Below are 22722 nucleotides of genomic sequence, written 5' to 3' on the forward strand. Positions count from 1 at the left end.
CGGGAGGGGGCGGGAGCGGGGCTGAGGGCAGCGGGGCCTCGCCGCGGCCGGCGGGGGTCGCGGGGCCGCTCGCCCGGGGGCCGGTGCGCGCCGCCCCGGGGGCCGCCGCCTCCCCGCCGCCGCCGCTCCGGCGCTGGGCGGCCCGAACCTCTCCCCTTCCGCCCGCACGTAGCGCGGGGGAAGCCGCTTTGTCTCGGCCGGTGCCGGCGCTCCGGGCGGGCGGGAGGCGCGGTGCCGCCGGCGGGGCGGGGGGCGGAGGGCAGGGGCCGCCGGGCCGGTGCCGCGTCCTTTGTTGCCGCCGGCGGTGACATCACCGTCTGGCGCGGGGACGCTCCGGGACGGGGACCGCGGGCCCTGCCCGGGCTTGGCCCGGGCCCGCTCGCACCGCTCCGTATTTTTAGCAGCATCTGATCCCCAATAAGTAACTCCACCAGCGCAGGGGATCCTGTTTCCCTCCGTCCTGTGGGGCACCGGCGGGGATGTGTTTCCCATTGTTCGGTGGGTTTTAGTTGGGTTTTTTTTTTTTTGGTCTCTGGGAGAATCTTAATTTACATCTTGACGACGAATCAAGGGGGAAAGAAGGAAAAGGTCGAGCATTTGCTTTGATGGCTTTGCTGTCAGCGGAGGGTAACGCCGATGTGGAGGGAGGATGGCGTTGGTGTGAAAGCCTGCGCTTGGCCGCCTCTGGAAGGGATGGACACGAAAAGGGAACCTGAACTTGGGGTTGCACTTGTCTGCTCCCGGAGATCTCCACCCCCACCTACAGAAATGTGTACTGACCTAAATAAGCAGTCTATGGCACTGGAAAATGAAAAGGAAAACCATCCAGCGATAGAACTGCACATTCTATTCAAGTTTAGAAAGTATTTTCCTGTCTGGGATAATAGTATACATACCAGAGGCATCTATAGAAACACACATTCTGGGGGGGTAACTTGAGAGCTGTATGTTTTCTAGGATGGGAGTCATTCCCTAATTGGAGAGCCTGTTGTATAATTAACAAAATTGCAGGAAGTATTTAACCGGACAGGCATGTAATCTACAAATGCTTTAGCGAGTTCAAGAATTCCACCCTGATAGGAGCCCCGTAAGTGTTGAAGGGAAGCCCTACACATAGCAGCCCTTGCTGGTGCCCTGAAGCTGCACTGATGTTTCTTGGCAGTGTGTGCCTGATTGTTTTGTTTGGGTGCTAAAGCTGAATGTCACAATAAATTCCATGAGGAATTTTTCTGTTCTGATTTCTGACCTATGTCTGCTGAAGTCCAGTAAATAGAAAGTGCTTGGTGGTAGATCAAGTTTTTTAAAGGTTGTGTTGTTCTAAATGAAGCCTGAATGGTCCGTGAGGTTCAGAAGTGCATTGTATTTTTGTCAAATCAGCATTAAAAGTTTGTTTGTGCAATTTATTGCATTTATATCTATGATTCTGAGAGGACTTGTGAAGGTTTTTGTTTTCTTGTTCTTCCTTTTGAAAGCAACCTTTTAGCTCTTGTAAGAGTCACCAGTCATGTATATGCCTTATACAGGCCTTCTAGTGTGGATGTTGGCCTAGAGAAGGACTCTGTCATCAAAGGTTTTTAAAATTTTGTTCTTGATGAAGAACTTGTCTGTAAGTGTGGATGGTTGACTGAGAACACGACAGACAGTAAAATAAATGAACCCACAGGTGTCTATTATCGAGTAAATGTATTCATAGCAAGCCTTCCCTCAGCTGAAGAAGCTGTGCAGCATCGGGTGATGTGCCCACAGGCACTTGGCTGTGTCAAACATCACCGTCTGTCCTGAAAACTCCTCCACTGATCCTGATGCTTCCTAAAGCTTCACCTTAGGGTAGCCTTTAGTGTCTCATAGTCAAAATCAAAGCTACTCTTTCCACAGGTTTTGAACCACAATGGATTGTGACTTTAAAAAAAATAGGCCTTAGCTACAATATTATGCAACATTTGTGCACTTTCGAGGTTGAGGGGATTTATAATTTTAAATTAGTTATTAATGTTTACAAGATACACAAAACTCTTAAGTATGAACAATTGCTAATGCTCCAGTATTACTTCTGTGCTAGAAATAAGTCACTCATTTTAACTTTCAAGTGGCAGCTCAGAGTCGCTGTTACAAATGGGAAAGTTGTGCCCTTGTTCCTGGTAGTTACTTCTTTCAATATCTTAACCAGAGTTAGTGTATAATGAGTAGACATTAGGAATGAAAGCAAGGAAGGGGATAAAACAAGTTTGAAAACTTACTTGTGGCAACTAGCCTTGAGAAACTGGAAGGTGAACAGTTTTGAAGCCAGCTGCTGAAATGTCAGCTGCATATTTTAGAAGAAAGTAAAATCTGGTGTGTCTGTTGCTCTTGGGTTTGCAGCAAGTTTGTCAACTTCCTGAATAGCTCTTGCAAGGTATGCAAACTAAGGGAAGGAGGTTTGCTGGGGGAAGACACACAGTTCTAGAAGATGACTTCTGTATTATTTTGACATTTAAAGTACTTTTTTGTGTTCTGACAGGATTGTACCAGGGATGTTCATGTGGGACTCCTGTTATAGCTTAGTATTTATTTAGCTATTGAGTTCCAACTGCAAAATGTACCCCCAGTAAAAATTGCAGTATAGCATGTCAAATTCCTTTGATCAGTGAGTGCTATTAAACTGGCTGTGTAAAATTCCTACTTCCAAAAGTGAGGTTGAGAATTGGATTGACAGTATGGACACATAGAATAATGGGGAATAGCTTCCATTGAGAGGCTCTGCAAATACCTGTCTCTCGGTTCCTGTGGCAGTACCTGTTACCAGCTGCTGTAGAAAGGCCTCAGAGAGGAAGCATCTTTTTTAAACAGGTATCTGAATTATTAAGAAAGTGGCCCATTAAAGCATCAGATATTTTCCAGTGCATTGAGCTTAACCACTAACACAAGAAAAAATGAAAACACACCAAAAAAAAGAGTGTTTTCATAGCAGGGAGGAAGGAAGTGATTTCAAGAGTGGACCAACATTTTCATAGACAGATGCTAATTTTGAATGCCTCCATTTTAGAACTCAGAAATTACAACTGCTTTCCTAAGTGTTAAGAACATGCAGCTCCATTTTTAACCAGGGAATCTGTGATTAGGAAGACGTTAGCTTTGGTTTTGTTTTTTTTTTCTCAAGTCCTCAAAATTGAGTATGCTTTCAACTTTGTTTTCCTTTTTGGTGTATGACTTCTTCACCATCTGTTGGCAATATGCCTTCTGCTGTTTTTCCATACAAGTTATTTGGGTTTTTTTCAGTTTCTCTTATTTCTAGTAATTCTCCTCGAAGACTTTTTTTTTGCAGAACAGATGTGTCCCTTTTCTTAATCTTTGTCTCATATGTCTGTCCTTAAATAGTTCCTTAATAGCTGTAGGAAATAATTTGCCATTTTATTCAATTTCGGAAATTTTATCCAGTAAAGTACAAAATGCTTTGCAGGTTTTCTCCCTACGTTTCTAAAAAGTATTACTGTGGACAAAATACACTGCAGTCTTCTAAAAAGATGTATGACACTTGCTAAATTACTTAGCTAAAATATGAAAAATAAGCACAACATCTTGGTGTTGATAGTAACCTCATACAAGTTCATTTGATATTTTGATGTGGCAGATAAACTGATAAAATATTTTACCTGAAGAGCTCCAGAGCACCCTCTGGTACTTCGTACCACCATGTGTTGTCTTACAGGCCCAGATAAAATGTTTCAGTGGATCTAGTGGATTTTTTTTTTTTTTGAGGGATTAATTTAAAACCTTTTGGCCTGGATACTCATTTGATTTGGCTGTAGGCACAAAATGAGACGAGAGATCACAAACATGTTCTTAACCCAATGCAGTGCTCCCATAATCCTCCAAAAGCTGTTGGGGACAGCAGGTTTTGAAAGTGTAATTTAGGATGTCTCATGGCTTCTCTTAAAGCTGAGGTTGCTGCAATAGCCTCCTTGGGCCTCCTTTGAGCTGAGTGTCACCTGCACACAGTGTACATGTCCTCATCCCTCTGGCTTTCGTGCTTCATTCCAGCTGTTCCCACTTCAGGGAGGTGGCACATCAGCCTGTGCTGGCAGTGCCATAGGCCAGTGAGGAGCACAGCACAGGGGGTACAGCCCTGGAGATGCTGAAGAAGTGCCCATTTTGAACACTCAAAATCTTTTTGAAAGAGCCCACTGCATTTCTGTGTGAACCTTGCCCTGTGGATGGGAGTGTTGGATATTTTTTGCTCAAGAGGAGAAACCAAGCCTTTGTTACTCTGTCCTCATAACTTAAGTAATATGTTACATTGGTGTTCTGATGCTGTCTTTTCAAAGGCGTGGTAATCAATATAACTAAAAATTGCTAGCCAAATGAATTCTGATCTAGGAGTTGCACCCATTTATAGAAACAGCTGAACAAAAATTCCCTTGGACCCCAATGGAAATGATTTATCATCTGTGACTGCGTGTATTGTACAAGAAAGGAGACTGTGGTAGTGTAACAGGTTATAATCTACCATGGTTGTGCAAAGCTGGAACTCTTGATCTATGTTGGAACAGCATAAAGGGGGCAAAGATGCAGTGGGAAAACATTACATACAGAAAGCTATCCATGAAAAAAAGCAAACCAGCTAGTAGGATTACTTTCATATAAGAGAAAGCAGTATATTTAAAAGTTGCCTATACATGTCTTGCCCTTTTTTCTGCTTGTCCTCCACATCTTGGTGATGATGTGTATGAATTACAGTTGCACTTGTGGATGTGAACTGAAATGTCACTCCAGTCCACAATTCCTTAGTCTGCTGGAAACTTCAAAGGGCTTCAAACTCTTTGTTTTTGTTGCTGTGTTGCTGGTTGGTGCCTTCTGGCAGCAGTGCTCAAGGTGAAAATCAGCTGCATTGAGGAGGAAAAGTGATGGAGGAGCTGAAGTTGAGAGTTTGCTGCATGGATAAGAGGTGGTAGAGTAGCCAGTGATGTTTGGTACTTCTCTTCAAGGATGAGATTGCTTGAGTGAACTTATGTAATTAATTTTCTCAGAAATGAAGTTTTTAGTAGTTTTCTGGAATAACATTTTATCTGTGAAAGACCAAGCATTAAGTGATAAAGTCACTCCTGATAAATAGTTACCATGTAATTTAGACCTGCATTCAGAAAAGCTGTAAGTGTTCCATGTTTTATACTGCAGTTCTGGTAAATTATTTGGATGTGCAATGCAATAAACCTTTTTAAAAATATCAGTATAGGGCTATACAGTTCATTTTCCTTACAGTAATGAAATATATGTATTATGAATGTCATCATAGTAGCATTCAAGATTATTTGGTTAGTGAACAGTATGCCATGACACTTCTTATTCTTCCACAGCTGAAGAATTTAGCAAGTTGTCTCGAGAATTGTATTACTGCTAATCAGTTCTAGGTGAAAAGTTTCTTGAGGGTGCTAAGTCTAAACTTCCTTTCTAGACAACAGTTAGAAAAAACCTGCACCTCTATTTCCTGTCTCAGTGCATATTGGTTTCAGCACAGCCTGCCACACTTGCTGATGGGGGCTGTCTTTCATTTTGCTGTGAAAAAAGCTGGTGGGGGCAGAGGGAGAAGAGCAGAAGGAAGACAGACCTGAAAGTAAAGGCTACCAGATAGTATCACAGAGTTAGGTAACCTCAGTCTTGAAAATACCCATTCATAAACAGTTTAAATAAATACTTTAATTAATATTGGTTGAATATTGTAATGCTTTATCTGCTTAAAATAGATTTTGAACTACAGTTGGTTAAAAATGTGTTAGGCATGGCTGGAGGAAGTGGGAAGAGTACGCTAATGTTTGAGTTCTCTGTGTTACCACCTTTCTTAAAAAATCAGAGCTGGTTTCTAGATCCACTGTTGTTGAGTTGGCAGTTGGTAAGGATCTGTTCCTAACCACTCTGTCCAGAAGATTTTCCAAGGGGCATTATGCAAAGAAGATAACATGTTCATAATCACATTTAACAGAGTATTGCTTTCTGCTTCACATGGATTTCTGCAAGAAGTGTCTTAAGTTGGCTCAAGATGCTCTACAGAGCCTGTCCCTGTTGTCCTGTGTCCGTCCCTGTTCATCACTTCAACAAAGGAAGCTCAGCTGAATGAGCACTTCTGCAGACCCTGTTAATGGCTGTAGTCAAACTGGTTGCAGAATGTAAGGCAAAGAAACTAAAAATAACACCTCTTGCTTGTGGCAGACTTATGTCTTCCAGTCTTTGTGCTTGTCCTTGTTTCTGCCTCCCCATATGCACAGAGAAACGTATTTGTATTTTGGAGAAGTAAAAGTCTGTGGAGTAGACTAAAGCAAGTCAGCCATGACTTTTCTATGAGCTAATGAAGCAGTTCCTCAGAGACCAAAGAATTACAAAATGAGCAGGTTTTTAGAGATGTCATGGTTGAGTAAGAATGAAACCTTTTTTGGAGAAAAAGCTGAAGAGACGCTATTCTCTTGACTCTGAAAGGCAAAGCAAGCTTCGATCTTGATTTATACCACAAGAAAAATTGGCCCTGACATTATGAAGGTCTCAGAAGCAAAGATGTGTCTTGGTCCCTGAAGGTAGGATGTGTTTTTGTAGAAGATGCTGTCGTGTTCTGGCTGCCTCTTCGGGGACAGCTATAGCAGTGACCTGTCCCAGCAGAGCTAGAGTTGTGTAACTTCTTGCTGAGTAAAAGTGCACTTCAACCAAAAAAACTCCCAGCCCCCAGACTAAACAAAACAAAATCCACCAAAAAACCCCACTCTAACAGCCTTAGGGTAAGTTATCATCATGATGTGTTCTGTTTGTAACTTTAGCAAACCACTCAACTGCTCTGTGCTTTAGTTTCTTCACTGTAAAAAGAGGAGTGAAGGAGTAATAAACTTTATCTTTAGTGCAGGCATGCTTTAGTAATTTAATTCAAGTTTGTAAAGTGTTCAATGGTAATTTGATTTTAATAAAATAATGTTCCTCTATTACAAAAGGAACCTCTGCAGAAATTTATGACAAACCTGATGCTGGAGAGAGGGAGCTTTATCAGAAGATCTGTTTAAAGCAGTAGATAAGTCTCCTAAAATCTGTTTTGGAATCTGATAGTTCAGCATTTATTTGGCAGCCTGCATTCCAGATACTTGATTAGTAGGATGAAGAGTTTGTGGAGATAGTAATAAGAAATCTTGCCTAATCAGGGTGATGAATCTTTGCTATGCTTGGAAGCTCATGCATTCTTTTGGACAAGCCAACCCAAACATGCAATACCACCCTCCCTAAAATCTAGGACCACCATGTGTTTAGGAAGCTCTTCCTGTATGTTTCTGATGTGTACCTTGGGTTCAGTGCTGTGATCAGCTGTTGCTGGCTGTACATCTGGAGTCAGTTTCTGACCCATGGAAAATAAACCACTTTTATGTTTTGAAGAGATAATGATCTGTGGAATGGACTAAAGCAAATCAACCGTGACTTTCATATGAACTAATGAAACAATCTCCAAGAGACCAAACAGAGAGAGCAATTATTTTATTTACCAGCCCCTCCATAGGAATCTGCCAACCACTCTGTTTCTCATCAGTGAAGAAGAAAGTCAGAATGCTGGTGGCATAAAAGCTGCTGGGCCAGGATCCTCACACAGTGACATGGACAAAGAGCAGATGCATGCGGCAATTGGAGGAGGAGATAAAAGAACCATCCTTTAACCGCGGTTGCGCCAGCCAAATCACAACCAGCTGGGGTATTGCACTGGGCATTTCTGCTGATCCACCACAACGCTCACGCATGCTCTGTGCACATTTGCACGCACATGTACCCTCTGTCAAAGGCCAGGCTGATTTCTGAGCCTTCTTGTCCTCCCTCTGTTTTTAACCATTGGTTTAGTTGAGGGCTGATGTAGACCTGAGGTGCCCGGGGGAGGACTGAAACTGTTGGAAGGATGAGAGAAACTGTGACTCAGGAAATTGAGTTCCTCCCTTAGCCCCAGCATGCAGTGATGAATGTGCAGACTATTGTCCTTGCAATACTGAAACCTGTTTCCCTTGGTTGTATTTTTGGACACTGGAGTGGCCTCTGTGTCCTCTCATCTGCTTTTTGCTCAGAGGGAGCAATTTGTATTTCTAGAGGCAAGGTTCAGGAGCAGTCCTTGCATGTATTACCCTGCACTCCAAGGCCAAAAGCTCATGCAGGGACAACTTCATCCTCATTTAAAGACAAGTCTCAGCTGACAGGGCTGAGTTTCCCAGAGCTTGGGACTGTAGCTAGCCCACATGCCAGTGGAGTTTGGACTGCTAAGAGAGGTCCTAGAAGAATCAAGGAAACGCCTGGTTTATGACTAATAAAATTTAATAAAGCTGCTTGACTATCCAGTTGTATGCAAAAAAATGAGTCAGTCTGTGCTGGTTTGGACAAAAGCAAGGAATTGACCATCCTGCAACCATGATTAAAACCATTACATCTACCACATGCCGCCAGTTTCTAATCTGCGTCATGGCAAAACTGCATTAGAAGAGAAAATCAGACTAGAATATATCCCACAAATATATTAAAACATAACTACTGTCCAAGTAAATAGCTCTGTGGAGACTGTAAAGTGTCCCTGTAGTCCTCACCACTTTCACTCTGTGTGGCTTCCAGATGATTTGTGTATAAGCTCTAGCCAGAAGGAAATGGAGCAATATTTCTCTGTATTTATTCCCATAAGATGTATCTTGGTAGTGGGGATACAAATCTCTTATGACTCAGTGTGTGAACACTGCAGAATTGGATGAGGTTGGGTGCTCTTGCCCTTTCTGTTCAGAGCTGTGGGAGGCTTATCTAAGAGATCAAAGTGCATCAGATTCCATTATTTCAGTATCTATGGGACAGTATAATGCATGAATACTCTGGGCCAATGCCTGTGTCTGACTTTTATTCATCACTGTAATTGAAGCCAGATACAGAGCTTGTTCAGTGCACTGAACGTTAATCACAGAGTTTTATTAACACAGTTGTCTAAATCTTTAATTCAGACATTGTGTAATTTTGCAATAGGGATTAAGACTAGTATTTATTTTGCCTGGATGCATTAATTTTATTTAAAGTTCAGAAAGAGAAGAGATTGCTCTCAGGTTTTGAACAAATGAGTGCAAGTATTACTTGACTGCAGACGTACCAAACTGCTAAACTGGTTTGGTCTGTGCTGTTGCTTAACAAAAAGCAGTGAACTGCTATATTCAGTGGAAAATACATAAAAGGCTCAGCAAAGTAATGCTCTAAATTCAGATTTAGTTAAGACACTGAAATTAATACTTTAACATCTGTAGACTTTATTTTATGCTCTGTAGTAGTACTTGCTTAATTGCCATTGCCATTTTCTGATGTTTTGGGATTTCCCTTGTTTGTTTTCTTTTTATATATTATGATTTGGATTGCAGTTGCATCCATTTATCTTCAGTTTAGCTTATGAAATATGACTAAGATGTTGCTTTAGTTTCTGCTTCACAGAGTTCTTTAATGTTGCATCTATATATTTGGAGACCTTGAGGCCGTTGTGGATTGTCCTGTGGAGAATGGTGTCCTTGAAAGTATATTACTCTTCTTGGAAGGGAAGAGAATCAGTTTTAAAATTCAAGCACAAATACTTAACTTTAAATGAACTGTTAATTCTTTTCTTAGTTAGTGCTTTTTCACCTCTTAGTTCCTGGCTCTCTGAGTCTCTGTGGGCTGTTTTGATTGTGCTCACAAGAACCAATGAAATCCCCTCTGTAGTCACTAAACTGAAATACAGGCCCACACCTCTACTTGACAATTTTTAGGGATCTGCTGATTGGAAGTGGGCGAGGAACACTGCACAGGTAGTGTTGCACTGAGGTCTGTCCTGAGCTGAGAAAACTCTTCCTGCTCTATTCTCCCACCTCTTCAGCTGATGGCACCTTCATGTTGCTGCAGTGGCTGGGCTGAGTTGGTGGCCCTTGGCCCAAACCTGAGTGAGATGCTTGGTTATTCTCTCACCTGCCCTCGATTGGAAGTGGGAACGGGGTATTTAATCCAACGGAGTGGATTCATATGAAAGCTCGCCTGGAGCTGTGCTGGGTTGTGTGTAACCATTCCAGCCCCTGTAAGAATCACAAATGAGGTGCAGGGAGGGATTTTAAATTATGTCTGAATATAGACAAACTCTCTGAAATTTCTGAGACCTGAAGTTGTATTTACTTCACTGTGTGGCTTAACTATTGAAAGTAAGTTTATTAAAGAATGCCCACTCTTTCTGTAAATATAGCGGGTTTCTCAGTTTAAAGTGGATGAAGTCACGTATTCAGGGACAGTGTTTCATAGTGAGATTTATTTTTAAAAGTCCTTTAGGAAACAAAAAAAATCCTATCCACACAAGATTTCATGCTCCAAGTAATCTTTTATTTCCTTTAGAAACTGTATTCTTGTTCAATGAGTAACCTGGTTTTTTCTGCCTCCCAGAAGAAGCAAGATGACCTAGATCTAGAGCTTCCTGGGGAAAAGTTCACTTCACCCTATATATAGCATCTCCTGAAGTGTCTTTCTGTAGCTGTCATTTACTCTGAGCTGATGAACTGAAAGAGAAAAGATCTGAAGTTTTAGGCTGAGATAGGAAAGGAGGGTGTTTTATCCCTGCTTTTTTGGGGGTCTATCTTATACACATACCACTGACTGGATTACAGCCAGGTGAAGGCCAAGACTGCCCAACTTCCAGCTGTAACACTGAATTTCATGTCTCTGTGTCTCCTCAATGTGCTGCAGCTGAAAAATGACCAGCTACCTCTGTTAAAGGAGTGAATTGGATCCTGCCTTTGTGCCCGCAGGAGTTTCTGCACAGGACTCAGAACGTGATATCCTGGGGTCAGTGTGTTCTTTGCTCCAGTCAGATCACGCAGATGGAGACTCCTGCAAGCAGCGCTGCTGGCACAGTGGTGTTTTTATTGGAAAGCAAAAACTGGGAAAATGGTAGTAACAACTACACAACAGATGCTACCAAACAGGCTGTTGGTGTTGAGGGATCAGGCAAGTGTTTCCACCTCAGGGTGATGAGTCAAACGGTGAAGTGAACTGCAGGCTGAGGGAAATCTGCCCATCCTTTTGTCAGCATAAGGCTTTTTTTGATACAGGAGAGTTTATCTGAGTGCATCAGCAACTTGAGCAGTTTGGACTTCTGCAGCCTTTCTGGGGAGAGAAGGGAACTTTCCAAGTCCCTACGGAAAGTGCCTACCTAAGGACACTGCACACTCCTCTCCTGGGGCCTTCCCACACCGGGGCCAGTGCTGGTTGAACCCATCAGTGCTCCTGTGGTGGGCTGTGTACACCTCTGGCATGTGGAGAAAGCAGCATCTGTGTTCATTTAACTTGATGGCAGGATCCTGCTCCAGCACTTACAAATAATGACTTCAGCAGGCCCAGCTCAGGAATGAGCGCAGCCAAAGCCTGAGGAGGGGCTTGGAGGCTGTCTCGGTGTTCAGCACACCGCTGGCTGAAACCAGGCAAAAATGTGGTGTGCCTTGTGCTCAGTAGATGTTTCTGGGACAAGGAGGTCTGATCTAATTGTCCACTGCTGCCAAAAAGGGATTGTTTAGCTTTTCCCTCCTGTTTTTCACATGGAGCCATGTTCTCTGCAGTCACTCATGGTTGGCTGTGTGCTTGGTGGGTCAGCTCATACCGTTCCAGTGTCCGAAATGGGTTCTTATTCTTCCTCTGGTCAGATTAGTGAAATCAACTGATTTCCTGGTGGAGATTTGATTTATCAGCACTCTTTGCCACCTGTAGATTGCATTTTACTTACTGACAGCTGTGGAAAAATCTAGAAGTGTCAGGTATTAGATGTGTGCTATTGCTACCAAGCACTACAGAAATTTTGGCTTTTCCATGTTGAAATTAAGGCTGTACTTTGACTCAGCTGTGTACCAGAGCATGCACAGGATGAGTATCTGATATTGGTTTGGGCAGCGAGTGCATTTGGGAATGGTCTGCACATGAAATGCAGTCTGAAGTTGCCATTTTTAACTTCAGCAGGGTGGTGATGTCAGTTGAAGGGAATTTTACTGCTTCAGGACAAATGTCTCATGTGGACAAACCCATAATTCTTTATTTCTTAAATGTGATCTTTCTGGTTAAAAAAAACTCTAAAACCAGAAAAAAAAAATACAAGAAAGATTCTAAGCTTGTCTACCCCAACCACCTTTAAAGATTGAGTGCTTTTCTTTGCTATTTTGGTTAAAGAAGTTTCATTAGTGTTATCTAACAGTTCATGGGTAGACTTGGTAAGTGCAGGAGTGTCTGAAGACTTGGGCAGCCTGTCCATATTGTGCAGCAGACTGTGCTGTCCCTTGGGACACAACTGACCACAGTAACATCATTGATCTGCGTCCTGGGTTCTGCTCTGCCTCTTTCCTCACACAAGCCTTCCAGTTATGACTCCGTGGATGGTTTCCAAAGTCTGAATGTTGCTTGGCAAGCTTTGTCACTGCTGTTAGGAGTTTGATTACCTTTGTGCATGTGTATGTGAGGGCTGCCAGTGTCCATGGCTTTTAATAAAACAACCTCCATGTAGTCTAAAATGTTTAGAATTAAGAAATTATATAATTGTGCAGGAGCAGGAGTTAGGCTGGCTGTCTCAGTTTGACTGTTCTGTTTTATATGTTGTGTCTCCTTATTCTAGTTTGGCATCACTCAGAGGCGGCCACTGGCTTCCTGTTGAAGCCAGTCTTACTTAAGGCAAATAAAGGGGACAAAACCCTGTTTCACAAAATAAATTTGAGAAACAAATTGTGCTGATTCTTCGTGCATCCACTCATGCAGCATTACCAGTTCTCCTTGCTGGAGTAATGCTGTGCTCTTATGTAGCTCAATCCCCCTTGCTCAGAGCCTTTCTGTTCAGCTTTCTGAATTCAGAACCAGGAACACTGAACATGAGCAGTAAATACCATCTTTACAGCTTTTTTGCATCTCATTAACTGTGTTGAGTCAGGCTTAGCTTTTGACTTGGAGACCTACCGAAAAAACCCTCAAAGCCACAGGAGATGGGGCTGCTGAGACAGCGAGGACACCCTTCCTTGTCAATCATATTCCACATTGCCAAGGCTGTGGGGCACTGCAAAGCTGTAGAAATTGTTTTCTGAGTGATACCACTAAGGTTCCTTGGGTTATTTCACAGAATATGCTGGCCAGGTTTCAGTTTGAATACAGTTGCGCATTTCAGCTGGACAGAATATAACTATTTAAATGAGAGCAGTAGCTAGTGCCCTTTCTGCCTTAAAAAGTCTTAAGTAATACAGCAAACTAAAGTAAGACAAATATTATTTAAAATCCTAATTGCAGAGGGTTACAGCAGTAAAGTGCCTGTAGATTGACACAGACTGCAATAATGCCATGTACACTTGTTCACTGATGGCCTTACATTTTGCTTGCTAGTGATGCAGCTGCCTGGTGCTACCCAAGCAACACAAGTGGAACTTCCAGCTAGCATATGTTCAGCAGAAAAAAATTTATAAATGTCTTTTGTTCAGCCCTGCCTTCATTCCTGCTTCTGCCTGTAGATTGTGCTGCAGGAGAAAGGGTTTGGCCAAGAAGATTTGTGCTCCGCTGTAGGTATTTTCCACCAGTGGGCTATCAAAAGCCTCCCTGAGATCAAACCAGAATTCCTCATGGAAAATGATTTTGCCCAAAAATTTATTTTCTTACATTTAAAGCTTTTGTTTTCTTAGTGTCTTAAACTTCCAAGTGGGTATGACAGTGTTTGCTGACTTGGCTTCAACAAAATGAGGCTTGGATTTAATGAGCATTATCTTTTGTATTTTATTTAAACTAGCTTTGAGTTAAACATGACGAGCATTATTGCTAGTTTTACACTGTGTCAGACATTACATTAAATTGGATAACAACTGTTTTCAGTACAGTCTTGAAAATTGGATATTAGCAAGTGTGTAAATTGGGCTGTTTTCTGGTGTCTGGACAAAGGAATATATAGATAATTTTGCATATACTCAGTGAAGTTACTTTCTGCAGACCATGGATGATTTTGAAAGATACTGGTCAAGTTTTGCCCTGTTACCCCTACAGAGAGCCTCTTTTGATCAACCAAGAGCTAAGGCTCAGGTATCTTATTTTACAATTCTAGATTATTAATGCAAAATTGCACCTGTTATTCTTCTAACAGATAGGTCTTTAGATGTTTACACTTCTGATTTATTTAGAGATCCTATATCCCTTTCAGCCTTTGTTTTTCTGGGCTATCACTTCTATTTTTATTTCGTTTAGTAGTGGAGATGATATTCAAATAACTTGGTTTTCCTGAAAAACAAATTGTCTTGCCTATAGTCAATGAAACCAAGCAAAAACAACACAGAAAGAAAGAAAATATTAAAATAGGGCATGTGTTAAATGATGGAGGGAGCATTGACGGCTCAGCATCTTGCAGTGAATTTGTCATGGGGACTCATGATAGAGACAATACTGAACTCCAGATCTGCAGAAGGTGCAGCTCCAAGGGGTGAACACCTTTTCAGGTGCTGCTGGATGCTATCCTCTCTCACTGGGGTAAACCATTGCATAACATGATGAAGACCTCACGAGGAGTGAAGCACTACATGGAATGATACAAAAAATTTAGAACCAGGACTGTAAGTTATTTCAAGGCTAATTTCAGTATAAAGCTTGAGCAGAGCAAAGAAATTTTCTTTAACCTGATTTCTAGTCTGAAATGATTCTGCAGCGTACTTGCTTATGTTATTCAGCAGACTTCATTTGATGAACACTGGACTCCTTTTTGGCAAAGTTCACAGAGAAGGCCATGCCAATCGTTTTCTGCCCCCAAGGAAGAACACAGATCTGCCCATCTCCCAGAAGGATCAGCTTATTTCTGTTTTCTACTGTGTGATTAAAAACAAGTGACAGAACAAAAAATAGTTTGCTGCAGTAATTTCTACTCATGTCTTTACTGCACTGGAGATTCACCCATAAGAAAGGTGGTATCCCATTTAAAGACAGGAATTCAGGTTCATCTTGTTACTTTGCCTGTTTGGTTCAGCAAATCTTCTGGTGTTTCCAGGAAAGCACATTCCATGACTTCACTTAACTGCAGCCGACCATAAGGAGACAGAGTTTAGTCCTGCAGACTTGCAGGAGTGGCACTAAAGGCCATCTGCTTCCCAGGTTACTCTGCTGCAGCCACTGAGTCTTGGAGAAGTCTCCATTCGGGGATCAAAGGGTGAGCTAGAAAGTCTAGAAAGATAACTAAAATGTTTCATAGTCATTGAGTCATGATATTTTTGCTTATGAAGTTTGAGCAACAAGCTGCTTTTTCTCTTGGAGCTTATCTAGGTATTACAGTTACCTCTGTAGTTACACCCTCATAACTCCCAAGGTAACAAGACTAGATGTCCAGACTAAATGTCATAAATTAAACGTAAAGAACTCACAGGTTTTCTTGATAGTTGTTTTGTTTCTTTTTTACCTCCAAAAAAAGCTCAGTGTTACTCCATTCTGGTGTTTTGTCGTGACTGCAGTTTGTCTGTGTGAGTATAAACTGACAAAACTTATTTTAGTGAGCGTGTAGGTTGCAGCAGGACATGGTTATTCCACCCTAAACATTAATGCAGGGGAATACAGTGAGTACGAGTGTTTATTTTTATTTTCATAAAGCCTGAGAGTGTTGGTAGCATAATGATAATGACATCAGGCTCTCATTTCTGACTCAGGGGGACAACAAAAGTAGCATGAACCTCACCCAGTGTAGTAGAGTTATGCTTCAGTACAGCACCTGAGCTGTATCTTTGTATGTGTGTGTAAACATTCTTGGTAAATTCGAGCTTTTAAATTTGCACAGACAAATTTTGTATTTCCATGAGACTTTCTCACCTCCAGCTGTAAAATTGCCTCCTGTGTATCACTGTATTTAGTGTTCAGGCTTTCTGATGTTCCTCACACAACATGAACGATGGGTTGTTGTGTAGGGATGAGCTGAGGCTGGAAATCTCCAGGCTTTGCAGCTGCCCTCATGCGGGTGTGTCAGGGTGAAATGGGGCTTTGTCTTCCAACCAGTCAGTCCATATTTGGAAAAATGACCTCTCTGTTCTCATGTCTCTCCTCTCAAACAGTTTTCTGTTCTTCTGAGATTTTGTGGCAGCCTGAGCCATAATTCAGGCAAGTACTTAAGTAGGTGCTCAAGTGCCATGTCCCTGGTAGTATTTGAAATTCTTATTAAGTGTGCTGCTGGGGCTGTAGGGGGGACGTTGGTAGATTTTACTGATCCATGCAGACAGCTGGATGAATCCATTGTGGAAAACTCCAAGTTTTCCTTCAGAAAGGCAGTTGCATATAAACAAAGTCCTGTCCTCCATGACAGTGGGTGTAAGCAGGGGAATGGTCTGACAAAGTAGAGGTTTTTCTTCATCCCATTGCAGCTGAACAAGATGAAGTGGGAGCTGCAGAGGCTGGGTTGGGCTCTGTGCTCTCCATTTCCCCCCTCACCTTTGCAAAACCTTGGACCTGCTTCAGTTCCTCCTTCAAACCACCTACTCTGAAAGCACCTATGCTGAAATGGACACAGGTATTTTTGCTGTGAAACCAGCCCAGGCAAGATCCAAAGATGAGGGTAAAAAGCCCCATTACACCATAGATTGAAAAGGCTGCTTTGATGGTACACTCAGATCCACAGGCCTTTTTATTTTCTTATTGGCATCTGAATAAGAAAAACCAGGTGCTTGCATGTACAGTTAGTGGTGGAGGTTGTACCTTCTTTGTCTGTGAAACTGAACATTTGCAATTTGTCCTGCTTGCACCAACAACTATTTCATACATAGCAGTGAAATGAATCCGTGTTGTTTGGTGACACATTAAAGGGATGACCGGGTGCCCATTGAACTGTCTCTGTGCATTTAAAACTTCAAAATAGTAGGAAAAATGTATTCTGGAAATACTTCACTTGTATAACCAACTCCTAAGAGAGCTGTTTATGATTTCTCTACCTGTTCTTGGCACAGGCTTTTTTTTCTGTTAGAAGAGGCTTGACAGTTGCATGAGATCACACTTGGATTTGTGCCCTGTGAGCTGAAAACGCAGAGTCATTGCTTGCGAGGACAAGACTTAGCTGGAAAAAATAGAAACATTGCCCTTGTGTTCACTGCTAATACTGCATCGAGAAGAGGAGCTCCGTCAGGCTTTAGTGTGCCTTGATATTCATGCAGGCTTATAAATAGAGAACTGCTTTAAAACAAAACCCAACAAACTAAGAGATTTAGAAATATTCATTTAATGCCTGGGACGTTCTTTAAGATTAATAAAAGACTGAATGAGATGAGCCAATAGGCTGACTCGGTGCCTCTGGCTATTTACAGCTGCTGCTTATTAACTCAGAGATGAAATAATTAATGTTATTATCAAATGATGCTAAACAAATAGTCAGATCACATTTTTTGTGTGTGCTCATTCTTTCTGAAGTGGGAGATGGCAGCGAGTGGATGCCTGGGGGAAGTGCCAATGTCCATGGAATGCCCTGAGCTGTGCACAGCCCAGCAGTTCAGGGTGCTGCTGGCACCAATTCAAACCCCAGTTCCAGCCTCAAGATGTGGCTGAAATCACAGAAAACCCCAGTCAGTTTCCCAGGATCTGGTGGAAGAGAGGAGCTGTTGGCTGGGTGGATGGTATGGACAACTTCTCCAAGCCCCCTCACTGCCAGTGGTGCACAGAGACTTGGGCTACGTTTGAGGTGCCCCAGTGCATGGCAGGTGTATGTGAGGCTTTCCAGCAGGCTGATGCAGAAACATGCTTAAAAAAAAAAAAAATAAAAGCTGTGGTTATGCTGTTGCAAAATGCAGCCTTGATGTATCTTTTAACTGGCCTCAGGAAGCCTCCTGGCTGCCTGTGCGCAGTCCTCTGCTGCACGGAGCTTCTCACACACCTTGATCTCAGGGGTATCCACTGTCCATTAGAAATTCAGATTCCAATAAGAAAATAAAAAGGCCTGTGGAGTTGAGTGTACCATCAAACTGCCAAGGTGTGGCAGCTTTCTGCTTGAGCAAGCATTCGTAATTGAGGATGGCTTTGTTAAAAAGGCAATTAAAATATTTCAAATTGAGTACAAAGTTATGATGCAGTGGGGTATAGCACAGATTCCTGGGTTTTGGAACAACCCCTGCTGTCACAGGCTGCCTCGCTGACACAGTCTCACAGCAGGTGCCCCACACCAGCAGTCTCTCCTGCTCTGTGGTTACACAGGCCCAGCTCATCACCAGCCCCATCTGCTTTTTGAAGCTCTTCTGCAATAGCTCTTTTCTCCCCCAAGTCGTTCATCCTTGGTAGAGCAATCTGTTTTCTCTCCTTTCCTTTTGCTGTGGCAGAGCTTTTTACTGCATGAGATTCCCACTCTCCCGAGTCCCTGTTTGCTGTGAGGCCTGATGGAAAATTCTTCTGTCAGGTGTGGCAGAGGTTTGCAGTGTGTGAGAGCCCTGTGCTGCAGAGTCCCTGTTTGCTGCCTGTCCTGATGGAAAAATGTTCATCAGGTTCCTGCTTGGCTTCCCTTGCTGGGGGAGCCATTGCTGGCCCACCTGCCCAGGCTGTGGCACAGCTTGGCCTCATCAGCTGGGCCCTGGTAAGGGGAAGGTCCCTGTCAAGGTTTGCAGCAGCCCTCTCCTACATTGCCTCTTCTGTGAGGTAGCAGACTATAAAAAGAACAGCCGTGTCCTCTTTCAGACCTCTCTTTGGTGCTTGCTTGCAACCGGCTGGCTACAAAAAGGCAGTTTGTGTCATGGGCTAGGATAGTGCATGAATGAGGGGCAGATGGTCTGAGGGAGCTGCTGCTGATTGTTTTTGTTACCTGTGTTACCTCTTAGCTGAAGCTGAATTGACACCTCACAGAGACCTTACATAAGGGTGATGTTCTCAGTCTGGCTGGGACTGTTGTGTCTGTTTTAGGAACCTGATGTAGGAGGACCTACACTCCTCAACAGGATGCTTTTGGATGTCTGTGGAAAGGAGCTTTAGGCAAGGCTGTTAAACTGCATTCTAGAGAGTCCTCTTTGCCCAAGGAGGGTGCTTGTCATGCGTTGAACAGTAACGCTCAGCCTGCAGATGAGATAATTTGTCACTTGATTTCTCCGATCCTTTGATATCCTACTCACTCCTTTTCTAAAATCCTTTCCTAGTTCTGCATAATATTTCTCTGCTATGTGTTATGATGTTCTCATTAGTTCAAACTAGCACCCTTAAATACACACATATACATGTCTATTTACACACTAAAGTACAGCCTGTATTTATGCCTCCCCTGATGGATTCACTGCTCGTGCATTCAGCTTATGTGCATTTTTATGTTTACTCTCTGGCTTGGCTCCTTGTCCCCAGTCTGTCCTCTTGGCTAATTAGAGCCAATTGCCATAATTTTGCTATCTGGTTCCTGAAGTCCTCAGAAGGGCTGTTTTGTTCTTAGAATTGCCATCAAGCTGACCTAATTCTTGCCAGAAGATATATTTTAACACTCTTGCTATTTTTTAAGTGTTTGGAGTCAGGTTTTCACAATTGGCTTGAGTCCCAACAGGGGCACTCCTCCCATTTTCCTCTTGCGTGCCTGTTCCCAACTTTCCTAGCAGCTGCAGAGATCACACTGTCAGTGGCAATGGCTTGTTTGCTTTCTGCGAGGGGAAGAGTCAGTCGGAGCAGTGACCTTGGAGCCATTGCAGAGACGTGGCAGGACCCACAGTCCCGAGGCAGTGCTGTTTGAGACCAGCTGCAGTCAGCTGTGCCCTAATCCCCAAATTCCCTGAAACGGCACCATGAGCAGGGGCTGCGTGTGCTTACTCAGCTGCACCGAGTCTGTTGGTTCAGTAGCAGTTCAGGGCACAGTGTGCACTGCTGTTCACTCTCGGTGCCTTACAGTGCCCACCTGAAGTCCCTCATACCCCTGTACTCCTCCCTGGGAATGCCTGTCCAGTGATCCATACCCAACCCTTCATCCAGAGGACTTGCACACACCTGTCAGAGTGGTGCAATGCTTGGGGAGCTTTGGGAGGGAGCTTTGGGCCCATGTCTCGGGTGGCAGAAGCACGTGTGAGTTTTATTGTACCTGGGGCTGAGTCAGAGCCTCGGGCTGGTTTGGGGTGTGCACGGGGACGGTGTCCGGGACAGATCCTGCGTGTCCCACATCAGGGAGTGGGGCAGGGTGTGAGCAAAGCCTGCAGGGTGTGAGCAAAGCCCTGTACACAGTGCCTGGCTAATCGAGAGTCACGAGAGTCACTGCATCCTCTTCCCAGGATGATCAATATCACCATATGTTAGCTGCTACCCCTTCGATTTATACTGTAAACAAGTTGCACTGGCTGATATTGACCCTTTGCAGAAAGCAAACATGTCTAAAGGAAATGGGAACTATTCCCCCATGTCTGTGTGGACTGCTCCTGTTCTGTCAGCTTTTCCATCATAGCTTCTCCCGTCTCTTGTGCTTGAATGCACCTCCAAAAAACATGTTAACTCCATTCCTTTGTTGGGGGTGTTCTTTTTCATTTTTGCTTCCTGCTACCCAGCAGTTCCACAGCAGTAAGTGGGTGGCACACGGTAGGTTCACTTTACCTTTCAGCAGAGGAGACAGTCAGTCTGAGGTATTTGTTTTCAGCCTTTTCCACCTCAGAACTGTTTTTTTCCCCTGAAAACTTCAGGTTTTTATTTCCTGCTAAATCTACTTCTCAGTTTTCCAGCAGCCATTTCACTTGAACCATAAGTGCTGTGTTTAATGCAGCCATAGCACTGTAATAGCTGTCTGCTCTTGTCAGGCCTAAGGAGGGGTTTCTGCAAAGAACCACTTGGCATCAGTGGGAGAGAACATGTACCAGTAACACAGATGTGGGGTTGCTTATGGGGTAGGATGACCCACATTCACGTGCTGTTTTTCCACCACCAGCTGCAGAATTGATTGCTGGCCTGTTCTGCTAGATTTTCTCCCTACTCAGCTGCTTTGCTTTGTAGTCCCTGGGGTTTACCAGTCTCAGGAGGCTGCATTTTGTGCCCGAGTGTCCTTAATTTAATGTTTAGGTGCAACTGTTCTTCCTGGCTTTTCTCACTGCAGCAGCCTGACAGAAAAGCATGAATTTTTATAAATTGTTTATGAATCTTTTCCTTCTCAATATAAAAAGAAGCCTATTAAAATAAACATGCTGGGAGCTGTAACAAGAGGGCTTTGTTATCTCTCAGAAGTTGTGGCCTGATGCTGTAAGCTGAGCTGTCAGTGAGGCTGTCTGGAGGGAAAGAATCAATTCTCTGGTGAGCAATTTACTGGTCTGGGACATGTTGGTGTATAAGTTACTGACTTTCCTGAAAAAAATCACACTCTGATGTTTGATGGGATCTCTGGAGAATGCAACAAGGACACCTAAAACTGACACAAAGCTGGTGAACAAGAAATCAGCAAATGGAATCATCAGTACTCAGTGTTGACGCCCTTGAGTCAGAGAAACCTGCTGTGCAGCCTGGAAATGTAAAAACTGGCTGTGTCAGGAGATTGTGCTTCCAGGGAGTAATTACTGCTTTTTAATTACTGCTTTTCCCCTACAACTCTTTCTTGCTAGTCTTTTGTATTTAGGCTTGCCTTGATGGTTAATCAAATTTCAGAGCAGGTGACTCTGCAGGGCTGCAGGTGATTTCCATCTGCCAGGTGAGGCTGGGTTTGCTCTGGCCAAGCTGCATGGGCATTGCCAACTGTTTGTCTTGGCAGTAGGTTGACAGCCTTTTTGGGTTTGTGTGACAGCACAGGGATGAAACTTGAAAGTCCTTTTCTCACAGCCCTTGTCACTGTCTAGGAAAGCAGCAGGCAGGATACATCTACTTTGTACCTCCTCTCTCTGTCCCAGCCCTATTTTTGGTAGCAAAGCTGAGCTCAGGGGACAGGTTGATATTTTAAGAGTCAGCAGTCAGGAGTCACTTTCTTTCATGGTTGCTACTCTTCCAACTCTTCAGATACATTTATTTCCCAGTAATTTCAGTGGAATAATTGTGAAGAATACACAAGACAGTTTTACAGTTTTGGTTATAGTGTGAATGAGGCTGTGCCATCTCTGCAGAACCACTGTGGCTTTCACCAAAAAACACCTCTCTCTGAAGTGTGATCCATGACTCAAAACAAGTGTTGCTTCTAAACTGGAGTCAGCAGCTGGAGAAACACAGCATAGATCCTGCAGGTTCCTCTCCTGTGTGCAAAGTGGTTCCTCAGTCTGTTATATTAATTACCAGCCATATTTGCAGTGCCCAATTCCTACAATGCCAGAATTCTTAGTAATCTTTCCTTAGGAGCACCGTGGTGGGAAGTGTGTGTGCATGTGTCTGATCTGCCTGTCCCAGATGTCCCCTCCAAAAGGGAGAGGGGAGACGAGGGGCTTTTTCTTTCAGAAGAACTTTTCAGCGTTAAGTTGCAGCTATTCATACTGGGTGACTACTTGTAAGCAGAAATATAAAAAAAATGGGTAACAATTTCATTACATGATGTTTTATAGCAACTGCTGTTCACCTTTATAAATTATCTGCTTTCTTCTGTATGGCAGAAAAAGGCTTTTATACTTGGCAGGCTGCTCGTAATATTCTAAGGATTATTAAAAAGTAAGCTGTAACTGTCGTATAATGCACGTTATAATGGTGCATGGTTTTACATTAGTGTGTCTTGGGGGAGGATATTATTTCAGAATGTGTATTCATATATGGATGGAGTTTTTCACCCTGATCAGAATGACATTCACAGAAAAGGTCCCTGGACCATCATCCCAGCAAGTTCTTTGTGAGTAATAAAGTGGTGAG

General features: G+C 43.2%; 1 protein-coding gene and 1 long non-coding RNA gene across 2 annotated transcripts in view; both read left to right on the forward strand.

Moving 5' to 3' along the window:
• Positions 1-22722, forward strand: part of RNF11 (ring finger protein 11) — a 30274-nt gene that overhangs the window by 533 nt on the left and 7019 nt on the right. The window lies entirely within an intron of this gene.
• Positions 4-15739, forward strand: LOC137478728 (uncharacterized). Its single transcript, XR_011001764.1, has 2 exons — positions 4-6137; positions 6445-15739. It is a non-coding gene; the product is annotated as an uncharacterized lncRNA (long non-coding RNA).

This window comes from Anomalospiza imberbis, chromosome 9 (assembly GCF_031753505.1).
Source record: "Anomalospiza imberbis isolate Cuckoo-Finch-1a 21T00152 chromosome 9, ASM3175350v1, whole genome shotgun sequence".
Classification (NCBI taxonomy): Eukaryota; Metazoa; Chordata; class Aves; order Passeriformes; family Viduidae; genus Anomalospiza; species Anomalospiza imberbis.